The 9,326-nt window shown below is 39.2% G+C and overlaps 1 protein-coding gene across 4 annotated transcripts in view; it reads left to right on the top strand.

The window, feature by feature from the left end:
• The first annotated feature begins 18 nt into the window (after positions 1-18).
• ANKRD31 (ankyrin repeat domain 31) overlaps positions 19-9,326 on the top strand; it is a 141,632-nt gene continuing 132,324 nt past the window's right edge. The window contains exons 1-3 of one of the 4 annotated variants that reach the window (XM_025047709.1): positions 19-221; positions 1,596-1,647; positions 8,118-8,190. The gene's annotated coding sequence lies outside the window, so the exon portion shown is untranslated. Of the gene's footprint in view, positions 222-1,595; positions 1,648-2,068; positions 7,930-8,117; positions 8,191-9,326 lie in introns of those variants that run through there. The other 3 variants (XM_025047710.1, XM_025047711.1, XM_025047708.1) reach the window with 3 other exon arrangements.

The following is a 9,326-nucleotide window of genomic DNA, read 5'->3' as shown; positions in this document are numbered from 1 at the left end:
ACCGCACCATCTCTCACCATGGCTCGGCCAACCAATAGCTAGTCGAGTCCCAGCACTAGGGCCTGCTTATTGGTCAAAGAGCTGTGGGGACGCAAGCGTGGAAGCGGCCTCGACGAAGACTGTAGGGCATCTGGCGGGTGGAGTATCGTACAGCCCAGGACCCTGACCTGTGTCACCCTGGCTGTGAGAATAAAAATGAAGAGCGGAAGTGGAGCGTGAAGGTAAAATGCAGGTCAGGTTGAGGATAGAAAGCTCAATTACTTAGAGGAGAGAGATGAAGGGAAGTGGAGGTGGCCTGGAAAAAAGAGGAATGTAAAAAGGGGAAGGTGGCAGTGAGGTGCAACCCAAAACTCAAGCTGACTAGTATCCAAATCGAAGCCTTCATCTTCCTGTGACTTACCCAAAAATGACTCCAGTCATTGGGGTCTCTCCTCTGTCTCTCCACCGCCCCCACCCTCCCCCACCCCCGCCCCACTCCCTTCCTCCAGTGCCAGGCACTAGTCACATGCTTGGATTCTCTCTGAAATGTGCCTCTCCCGTGTCTTTGCATTCCCTCTGCCCTCCTTCTGCTGCAGGCTTGTATTACCTCTTACCTGAAATAGTGCTATAACCTCTCCTAACTGGTCTCTCCACTCTTGGTGCTTCCACCTTCCAATCCTATTACTCATTCAGTAGGCTTGCCCCCAAACCATCAGGAGTTGCCTACTAGAGTAAAGAACTGGGCACCACCAATATGGCCCCACCCAACATTTTCTGTATATCTCTCACAACTTCCCTGTGTCAACCCTACATTTCAGCCAGAAGAGTAACTGGCCTTTTTTTCCAGTCACACTCAGTACTTTTTTACCTCCTGCTTGTAATTCTTTGTTTAATCTGGAAATGCCTACATTTTTAAATTGTTGAAATCCTAACTATCCTTCAAGGGCCATTTCACATGCCACTTCCTTTCCTGATTCCCTCAAACACACTTCATCTCTTCCTACTTTGAGCACCCATAACATTTCCATAATATTCTATGACTTGTTTTTTTATAGTATTTGGAAATTTATTAAAAACAGGAATTGTAATCCTGTTTTTATTCAGTTTTTTAATTCAATTTTTAAAGAGCTGTATTTTGAAACACAATCCCTAGAACATACTATATATATATATACACAGTAGGCATTGTAAGAAACTATTATCTTGCTCAATTCTCATAATTCTTATAAAATAGATGTTATCTCCATTTACAAAAAAAAATGGGTTGATTAAAATCACTTAATTACATAGATAATTCGAAAAACTGGAATTTGAACCCAGATCTAAAGCTTTTGCTTGTTTTGCTATACTCCACTGCTTCAGTATAAGACCTTTATTCATACCTCTTTACCAAATACTTTTGTAATGTCCACTATGTGCAAACCATAGTTGACAGTGGAAATACAGAGACAAACATGACAAACATGGAAACTGCCTTTATGAACCTTACATCTCTTCACAGAATAGATGCTATTTGTTGAATTAATTTGTTGAATTAATTATAATGGAAGGAAAAAGTTTTCACAATGAAAAAGACTGAGGTGAACTAACCGAAGATTGCAATATTCTATCACTAGTCTTATCAAAAGGAAAAAGAAAGAAGAAAAGTAAAGAAAAAGAAAAAGATGTGTAAGTACTAAGAGCTTAGAAACTGTCATACTTTTAATGTCCCTAGAAGTCTGCAGGGCCAGAGATTTCAGAATCAGAAGTTACAGATTATACAATTGCTTGCTAATATAAATTCAGATTGTTGTAGCCGCCAGCCGCCGAAAGACACACGGACCCCAGAAATCAGTGAGTCATAGGAAACATGCTCTTTATGCAGCCAGCGGGGTCTGCCAGGGGTACGCAGACCCCAAATTAAGCAGCCCCAAAATGTAGAGGTACAGGGTTTTTAAGCCCTAAATCCCATTCCTCATTCTGTCTTAAACACAAAGGTCTATTTTTGTCTTATTCACTACCTGTCAACCCACAGGTCGGTTGTGCAAGCAAGAGTACAGAAGCAGAAAGCTTATAGTTAGAATGTTATGTTCCCATGGGTGATAGCCTATGTTCCCATAGGCGATAGCCAAGCAGTAATTTTCCAGCCAGCACAAGATAAGGATTATGAAGGAATTTCCCCAGAAGGTTTCAGACCAAGGTTTGGAAACTTCCATTCTTAAACTTTGCTTAATTGAGAATTCCAATGAGCATATGCATTCAAAAGCAAGCAATAAAGAAATTCTAATTGTTTGGTTTTATGTTCTTGAGACAATTTCTGTATGATTCCAAAATGTATTTCAAAAGAATCTTTATTGCACTTAACTAATAATTGGCATTTAATGATAAATCACAAAATTTGGCCTGGCCACAAATTTCGTGTCAAGGGGATCTATGTGCCTTCTTTTCTTGTGGTTTACCTTCAGAGCAAAAAGTTTATAGAAGTATAATTTTAAGAGCCTCTTTTAAAGTAATGAACAACCCACATTACCATCTTAATTCACATTGCCCTTAGCATTTACTTGTGTAAACATGTTAGACCTCTGGCCTTCACTTTTTGTTCCTTTTTGTTGTCATGGGTCCTGCATTAAGACAGAGAATTTTAACAATAACGATGATGATTATGACATACAGCTTTCTATGTACCAGCTGCTTTTCTAAGTGCTTTATTTATATTTATTTAATTCTCATAACAATTCTATGAGGAAAGCATTAGTAGCATCTGTTTTTTACAAATAAGCTACAGAAACAAAGAAATTATGTAACCTGCCTAAATTCACACAACTCAGAAGTGGCAGAGCTGGAATATCAATTTTGAAATCTAGTTCCCAAGCACATGCTCTAAATCCACTGTACTTATCTCTTGCATTAGCTTAATATACACTGTTTTGTATTAGACTACATCATGATTGTTGAAGCTTCTGATGCTCTATTGTGAAAGACTTCTGTAATATCAGCAAAGAGTTTTACTTATTTACCATTCATAGTTCAAAGTTGTGTTCAAATTTATATCTTCTGATCTTGGGCAGTTTTCTTTCTTTGTCTTGTACAATCTTTCTTTTTTTGAATTTTAGGGGTAATTTTTTTAACCAGTACATTTCAAGTGATTGGTTACTTAGCTTTTGGCAGATACTATGACTGATTGTCACTCCCTGCCCAAGCTCAAGAATATTCACTGAAGACCTACTCAGTGCTAAGCTAAAGGATAGGCACTCAAGGTACATAGTTAAATGAGAAAACATACACGAACAGATCCTTTCCAGATGACATGGTAAGCGTTCTGAGTGAGGTATGCAGAGAGCCCACTGAGTAAAGAGATAAGGCATGGAGTTTGGAGTGTGGTGTGTTTTGAACAAGGGGAGGAAGTGGTTTGCAAGAAGGCTAGTTTAGCCACCAGAGCCAAGATTGTGAGCATGAGAATGGAGGTAACATACATACAGGAGCAGAAAATTAATTAGGCAGAATATTCTAAACTAGTAGCTGAAAATAGTAGCTGAAGCCTCTTTTGAAGTTGAGAGCAAAGGTCTCTACAGGAAAGGGTACACATATTAAAGATCGCTTCTCTCTGCTGAGCCTGCTTTCATTGTTTGTGCTTTTGTTTGTTGTTTTCTTCACAGTTCCCCACTCCTCTGTTTAGGTCTTTCTGGAGCTTTATAGAAGCAGTTGGGAAGTAGGTATCAGCTGTATTGGATACTTTTTTTTTTTTTTTTTAAGGAAAAAGACTGCTCACACAAGATAGAAACAAACTATGTATAATGAGGAGTGAGTGTTCATTCTTAATATTCCTAGGATTCTTAGCTAAGGTGACTGGGTCACAAAGGAGTCAACAGAAGACCAAGAAAGGAGGTGAAAAAGAAAAAAAAATTGACCCAGGAATGAGCACTACTTTTTATCCCTCAGTAACAAACCCGGTCCTGGTCTCAATTGATAAGTGCGAAGTGAGCCATTTAATACAAGGCTGCATCCAGCTTAGTTGTCAAGTCCTATTTCCTTCCTATTCATTCTCCCAATTCTAACCTTTCTCTCTAGCTTTGTTTAGCTCCCAATTGAGAGAGACCAGAAGGAAATTATAATGGGAAGAGGGGTGGGGAAGGAAGTTTAGAAGGAGGTAGATAAGATTTCACCAGGCAAGAATTGAAGAAAACGAAGAAGGATAATGGCTCAAAGGGACTCTCCTCAGCTTCCCTGAGCAGCCCTATCTAAGGAGAAACCAGCTTTCCTGAGCAGCCCTATTGAAGGAGACACCAAAGAGCAATTTCCTAGAGCTGCACACAGTAGGCAATCTTTCAATACAAAGCTGCACAGAGTAGGCAATTTTTTAATACAGAATTATTTTCACTCATAGGTAAAAGTGGCCCAAACAGTATATAGGACTCTAACTATATCTACTACAAATTGCAAATGAATTTAGCTACATCTAACAGAACCTGAACTAAAAGTGGCTTAAACAAGACAAGCATTTCTTTCTTTTTTGGATAAAGGAAACTGGGGGTAGGTAGTCTAGGATTAGCATGGCAACCCAGGAGGCTTTCTGATTCTTCTGTCTCCCTGCCTCACCATCCTCAGCATGTGTCTTCCATCCTCAGGGTCACCTTGTGGTCTAGGATGGCAACAGGAGCTCCATACTTCATATCTGCATTTCTGGAAGGAGCAAAGTAAAAACAAAAGGGCAAAAAAAGGGCCCTTCACAGCTGAGTCAGCACCCTTCTCATAGTTTCTCAATGGCCAGAGAGTACAAGGCCATACCTAGCAACAAGGGAGCTGGGGAATGTAATCTTTATTTCTAGCAACAACGTGCCCAGCTCAGAATTGAAGAAAGGTTCCCACTTCTGTGTCTTTCATGATGTTCCTGCATTGAGTGAGCACACAATAAGTACCCAATACAGTTGTTGATCCCTTAACAGCAAGAAACAATTTTACTATCAAGTTTTTGGGGCATAGGAAAAAACATAAATCAAAGATCTGTATTTTATAAACATTAGCTTGAAATGTCAATAGACACCTAGACTTGACTTTTAGCTAAATCTACCAAAAACATATATCACAAATGGTCCAACATAAGAAAATAATCTAGGAAACTAGCAAAGTGGGCTCCCTTTTTAGAATAAAGAACCTCACTGACCTTATTTATTGCTCTATGTCAAACACTTGCAACATTGAATGAATGAGTTACAGCAACTTTCCAGCCAATTTGTGGTCTTGATTTCTTCATAATCCAGATCTCCTGCTTTCATCTCTGCATTTTTTAATACCTACTATGCTTTGTATGCTGTTCAGTTCTGTACCACAATTGCTGCCTCCCGCTTTGAAATGTCTTAGGCCTGTGAATTTTGCCTCCCTGAAAAGGTTTCCAGTTCTTTCCACCTTTGCCTCAGCGGATTGAACTGAAGCTGCAGTTGCTGATGCTTCTAAAGCCCACAGTTCGGGGGCCCAGCAAACACTGTTGTCTTCTGGCCTTGGCTCATCCCTAAAATCTTACTTTTTTCCTTCCACTTTGCACCTTCCAGGCTTTGAGTAGCATGTACTACTTCAGTAACAGGATGTTTTGAGATGCTCTTGGTAAAATTTCCCTAGCTAGTTCTTAGCATCCTTAAAGCTGACATTTCCTTCTTGTGGAAAGTGAGGGAGATTAGCAAACTACCCACCGTTTTCAAGAAAGGCACTGCCAATGTCTCTGTGCTTCCTCCAGGAAGAGAGGCTACTCATCGGCAAAGGCTGCTAAGTGCCTCTCTATTCAGAACTCCCACTTGCTTGTTCTTTTGAAATATATGTCACTATAAATAATTTAAGAAGAAATTTGACCCATATACCCCAAGAAATGTTAAGAAAATTTTAATTGATGTCACTATGGGCTAATAATTTTTGCTCTAAAGAAGGTAATAAAAGCAGCCAGAACAGCCCCTCCCCTTAGCCAGCCCTTTATTGAAACAGTTGCTGTGGAAACCCTACAGGAGCTTGGCTGTAGGCTGTGGACAAAGCTCTGTGTCTCTACCCTGTTCCTCACCAAAGAATCATCTTTCTTTTGAAATCTAGGACTGGCTGGACCACCAGATAATCCCTATTTTGGTAAAGAGCTCAAACCATGTATGGTAACATCTGACATTGCTTGGCATTGTATTTAATAGGGGGTAAAGTGAGAGTGAGACCATTTGGCTGGTCTCGGTCTTTAGGTGCCCTTCTCATAGCAACAAAAAGTTACCATTGTGGGCTACTGGGGCTCAGTTCTGTTGGGGACCCTCTATATGTGCAAGGGCTGAGATACTGAGACTTTGGAAAAGCCAAGAGGCCAAAAAAAAAAAAAATTTGAGAGACTTGATGATAGGCACTTGAAGGGAGTAGACTTCAGCCTGCCAAGAACTGTCTACCTCACTTGCAGCTGAAGGTAACACAGGAACAGATGTGGCAAGGGGTAGCTTTCTGTTGTGAGGACTGCATTATGGGTCACCATACCAGCCTTTTCATTTCTTTCCTTTTCTCATTGGGCCTCTTTTAACTACAAGCCTTCAGCTGTTTTAGAAGCTGGCGCTGTTTCCCCTGAAGTTTTTATAATTCCTTACTAATGCCTGGGCAATAGTGTCCTATTCACAAACCACATTCTAAAGGCCTCTTATTTTCTCACTCTGGTTGTCCTCGTCCTCTGAGTAGGACTGGTCCCCGTAACTAGTGGCTGTCAATATTTTTAAGCTTATAAGTACTCTAGTTTACACATGGAAAGTGATCAATATATATTTGTTGATGATTCTACAATAGTGAAACTCTGACCTTATAAATACTGTTAAGCAGAAACTTGTCTAATCAAGTGAAATCAACATTTATTGCAGTATTTCAAAGAAAAGACAAGAAAGCTGATGGGTAGTTACGTAGGAATTCGAGAAGCTCCTTACACACAAATGGAGTTTCACTGTTTCCGATATCTAAAGATCTCATCTTTGTCAGACAGAGGAGGCATATCATTCGTGGGAGTTAGGGTTTAAAATCAGTGCAAAAAAGGAACTCCAGCAGGATCTCAAGGCGGTTTTTTTTTTTAATCATGTGGGGAGAGAAAATGTCAGTCAAAAATATCCTTAAAATCTCTTTATATTTCATAAAAAATAGTATATATATTTTGTTTTTACATTGATAGAACTTTTATGCACACTACATTTGAAACTCTCAAACTCTTAGAAGAGTTTATCTGTAGATAGTTAAGCATGCCAACCTTTCTGCTCGTAAGATTTAACTTTTAAACTCTAAAGCGAATGAGAGGTAGGTAGTGAATGCTAATGTGTTTGTGCTTGCTTACAGGGATGCTCTAATCTATGTCACTGTTACTCCACGGTATGCTATTAGATTTGAAGTGTGCTTCTTGTTATGAGTTAGCCCATTATTTGTGATATATTTTGCAAATATTCCAGTTTGTCTTTTTGACTTTGCTTATATTTTTGCTACACAAAAGTTTTTTTTTGTTTTTTGTTTTTTGATATAGTCTGTTATTGCATCTGGATTTTGAATTATAATTCAGAAGCCTTTCCCCACACCCAGGTTATAAAGAAATTCATCTGTGTTTTCTTTCAGTACTCATTTGGTTTTGTTCTTTACATTAAGATCTCTGATTCCTTTGGAGTCTATTCTTGAGTGTAATGTGAGATGTAGATTCAATTTAATATTTTGCCCAGTGGCTATATTCTGGTTTTCTTATTCACAAAACATTGTTCTCTGCAGTCACACGTCTTTAAGCTCTCTCATAAGGTGAGTCACTTCTGTATATAATGAATCATATTAGTTATTTTGTGTGTGTTTGGTTCTAAAGGGTACTGTTTTCTGAAACTGTTTACAGATTCTGAGGATGTACCTTATCTGGAGCCCTAGCGCCTTATGAAAAGAATATTGTATTTACAAAGCACTTTTCTAATTGTCCAGACCTGCTCAGGGATTGTAGAAATTTTAAATAAGGTAAATGATATGGTTCTCATGATTAAGGACTTCAACTTGTAGTAATACATATGGAGTGATTAAAAAACAATTCAAGGCAGCATAGTAGAATTTACATTTGGGGTTACTACCTAAATACTAGGAAATATTTCTCTGCACATGGGCAATCAATATGTATGGCAGAGTTGCTTTTGAATTATTCATTTTAGTTACAGGTAATGGAGAACCTAACTCACAGAGGCTTAAACGTTTTCCCCTCATCTCTATCAAGAAAATCTGAAAGTAAGTAATTACTGGCATTGGTTCAGTAGCTTAACAGTGTTAAGGCTAGGACCTCTCCAATTCTGCTGGCCTTTGACACATGGTCCAAGATGGCTGCTGAAGCTCAGGTATTACATCCGGGTTCTGAAGAGTAGAATATGCCACCCTAAAATATGCCACTTGGGCATAAGGATCATTTGGAGCTAGAGGCACTTGAAAAATAGCAGATGCAAAGAGGGCATTCTGACCTCCCCTTTTCTTCCTGAAAGCAGGAGATAAAACTCCCATATGAAAGACTCTCTCTCCATACCAGGAAGAAAAGAACATTGTTATTATCATAGGTAGTAGGCTGAAGCCAAGAGAAACCTGCACAAATAGACTTTTTTAAAATAACCCTTACCTTCCCTTAGCCTTCCCATATATTTTAGTTATGTTTTCACAATTACTACTCTTTGTTCAACCTAGTATATGAGCACTTCGGTCTAAATGCTTTGTGGGTCTTCATTTTCCTGTAAAGTTTCCCATGTAGATATAAAAATAAAATTTCTGTGCTTTTCTCCCCTTAATCTGTCTTACGTCAACTTAATTCTCAGGTTTAGCCAGAGACCCTAAGAAGTCTGAGAAAAGTTTTGCCTCCTCTACAGTTCAAAAGAAGTATAGATGAATGGGGCATACTAGCTGCCTTTCTCTTTTATCAGAAAAAATGTTCCCTGAACTTCTTCAGAAGACGTCTCCTTTTGTCTCTTTGGCCAAGACTCTATCACATGGCCATCCCCAGGTGCAAGAAAAGCGGGAAAATAGAATATTTAAGTGTTGCACCTTCTATCAGGGGGAACTGCAAGGGAGAGGAGGTTTGCAATGGCTACTTGATAAACTGGCCAATGCATTTAGCCATATTTGTCTCATTTCTGCTTGCCGAAAAGAATGCCTAGAATGTCAAAATAATTCTGGGTTAGTGAGGGCGCTGGGAGGGTGATGCACCCAGAGAAGTCATGGAAGCTCTGTGCCTCTCCCCCTAAGAATTGCTCTATGCATCTCTTCTATTTGGCTATTCCTGAGTTGTATTATTTGTAATAAACCAGTTAATGTGTTTTCCTGAGTTCTGTCAGTCATTCTAGTGAATTAGTAAACCTGAGGAGTAGTTTTTGGACCCCCTC

The sequence above is a fragment of the Pteropus alecto genome, unplaced genomic scaffold, assembly GCF_000325575.1.
Source record: "Pteropus alecto unplaced genomic scaffold, ASM32557v1 scaffold20, whole genome shotgun sequence".
Classification (NCBI taxonomy): Eukaryota; Metazoa; Chordata; class Mammalia; order Chiroptera; family Pteropodidae; genus Pteropus; species Pteropus alecto.
This window is presented reverse-complemented; position numbering and strand designations above follow the sequence as displayed.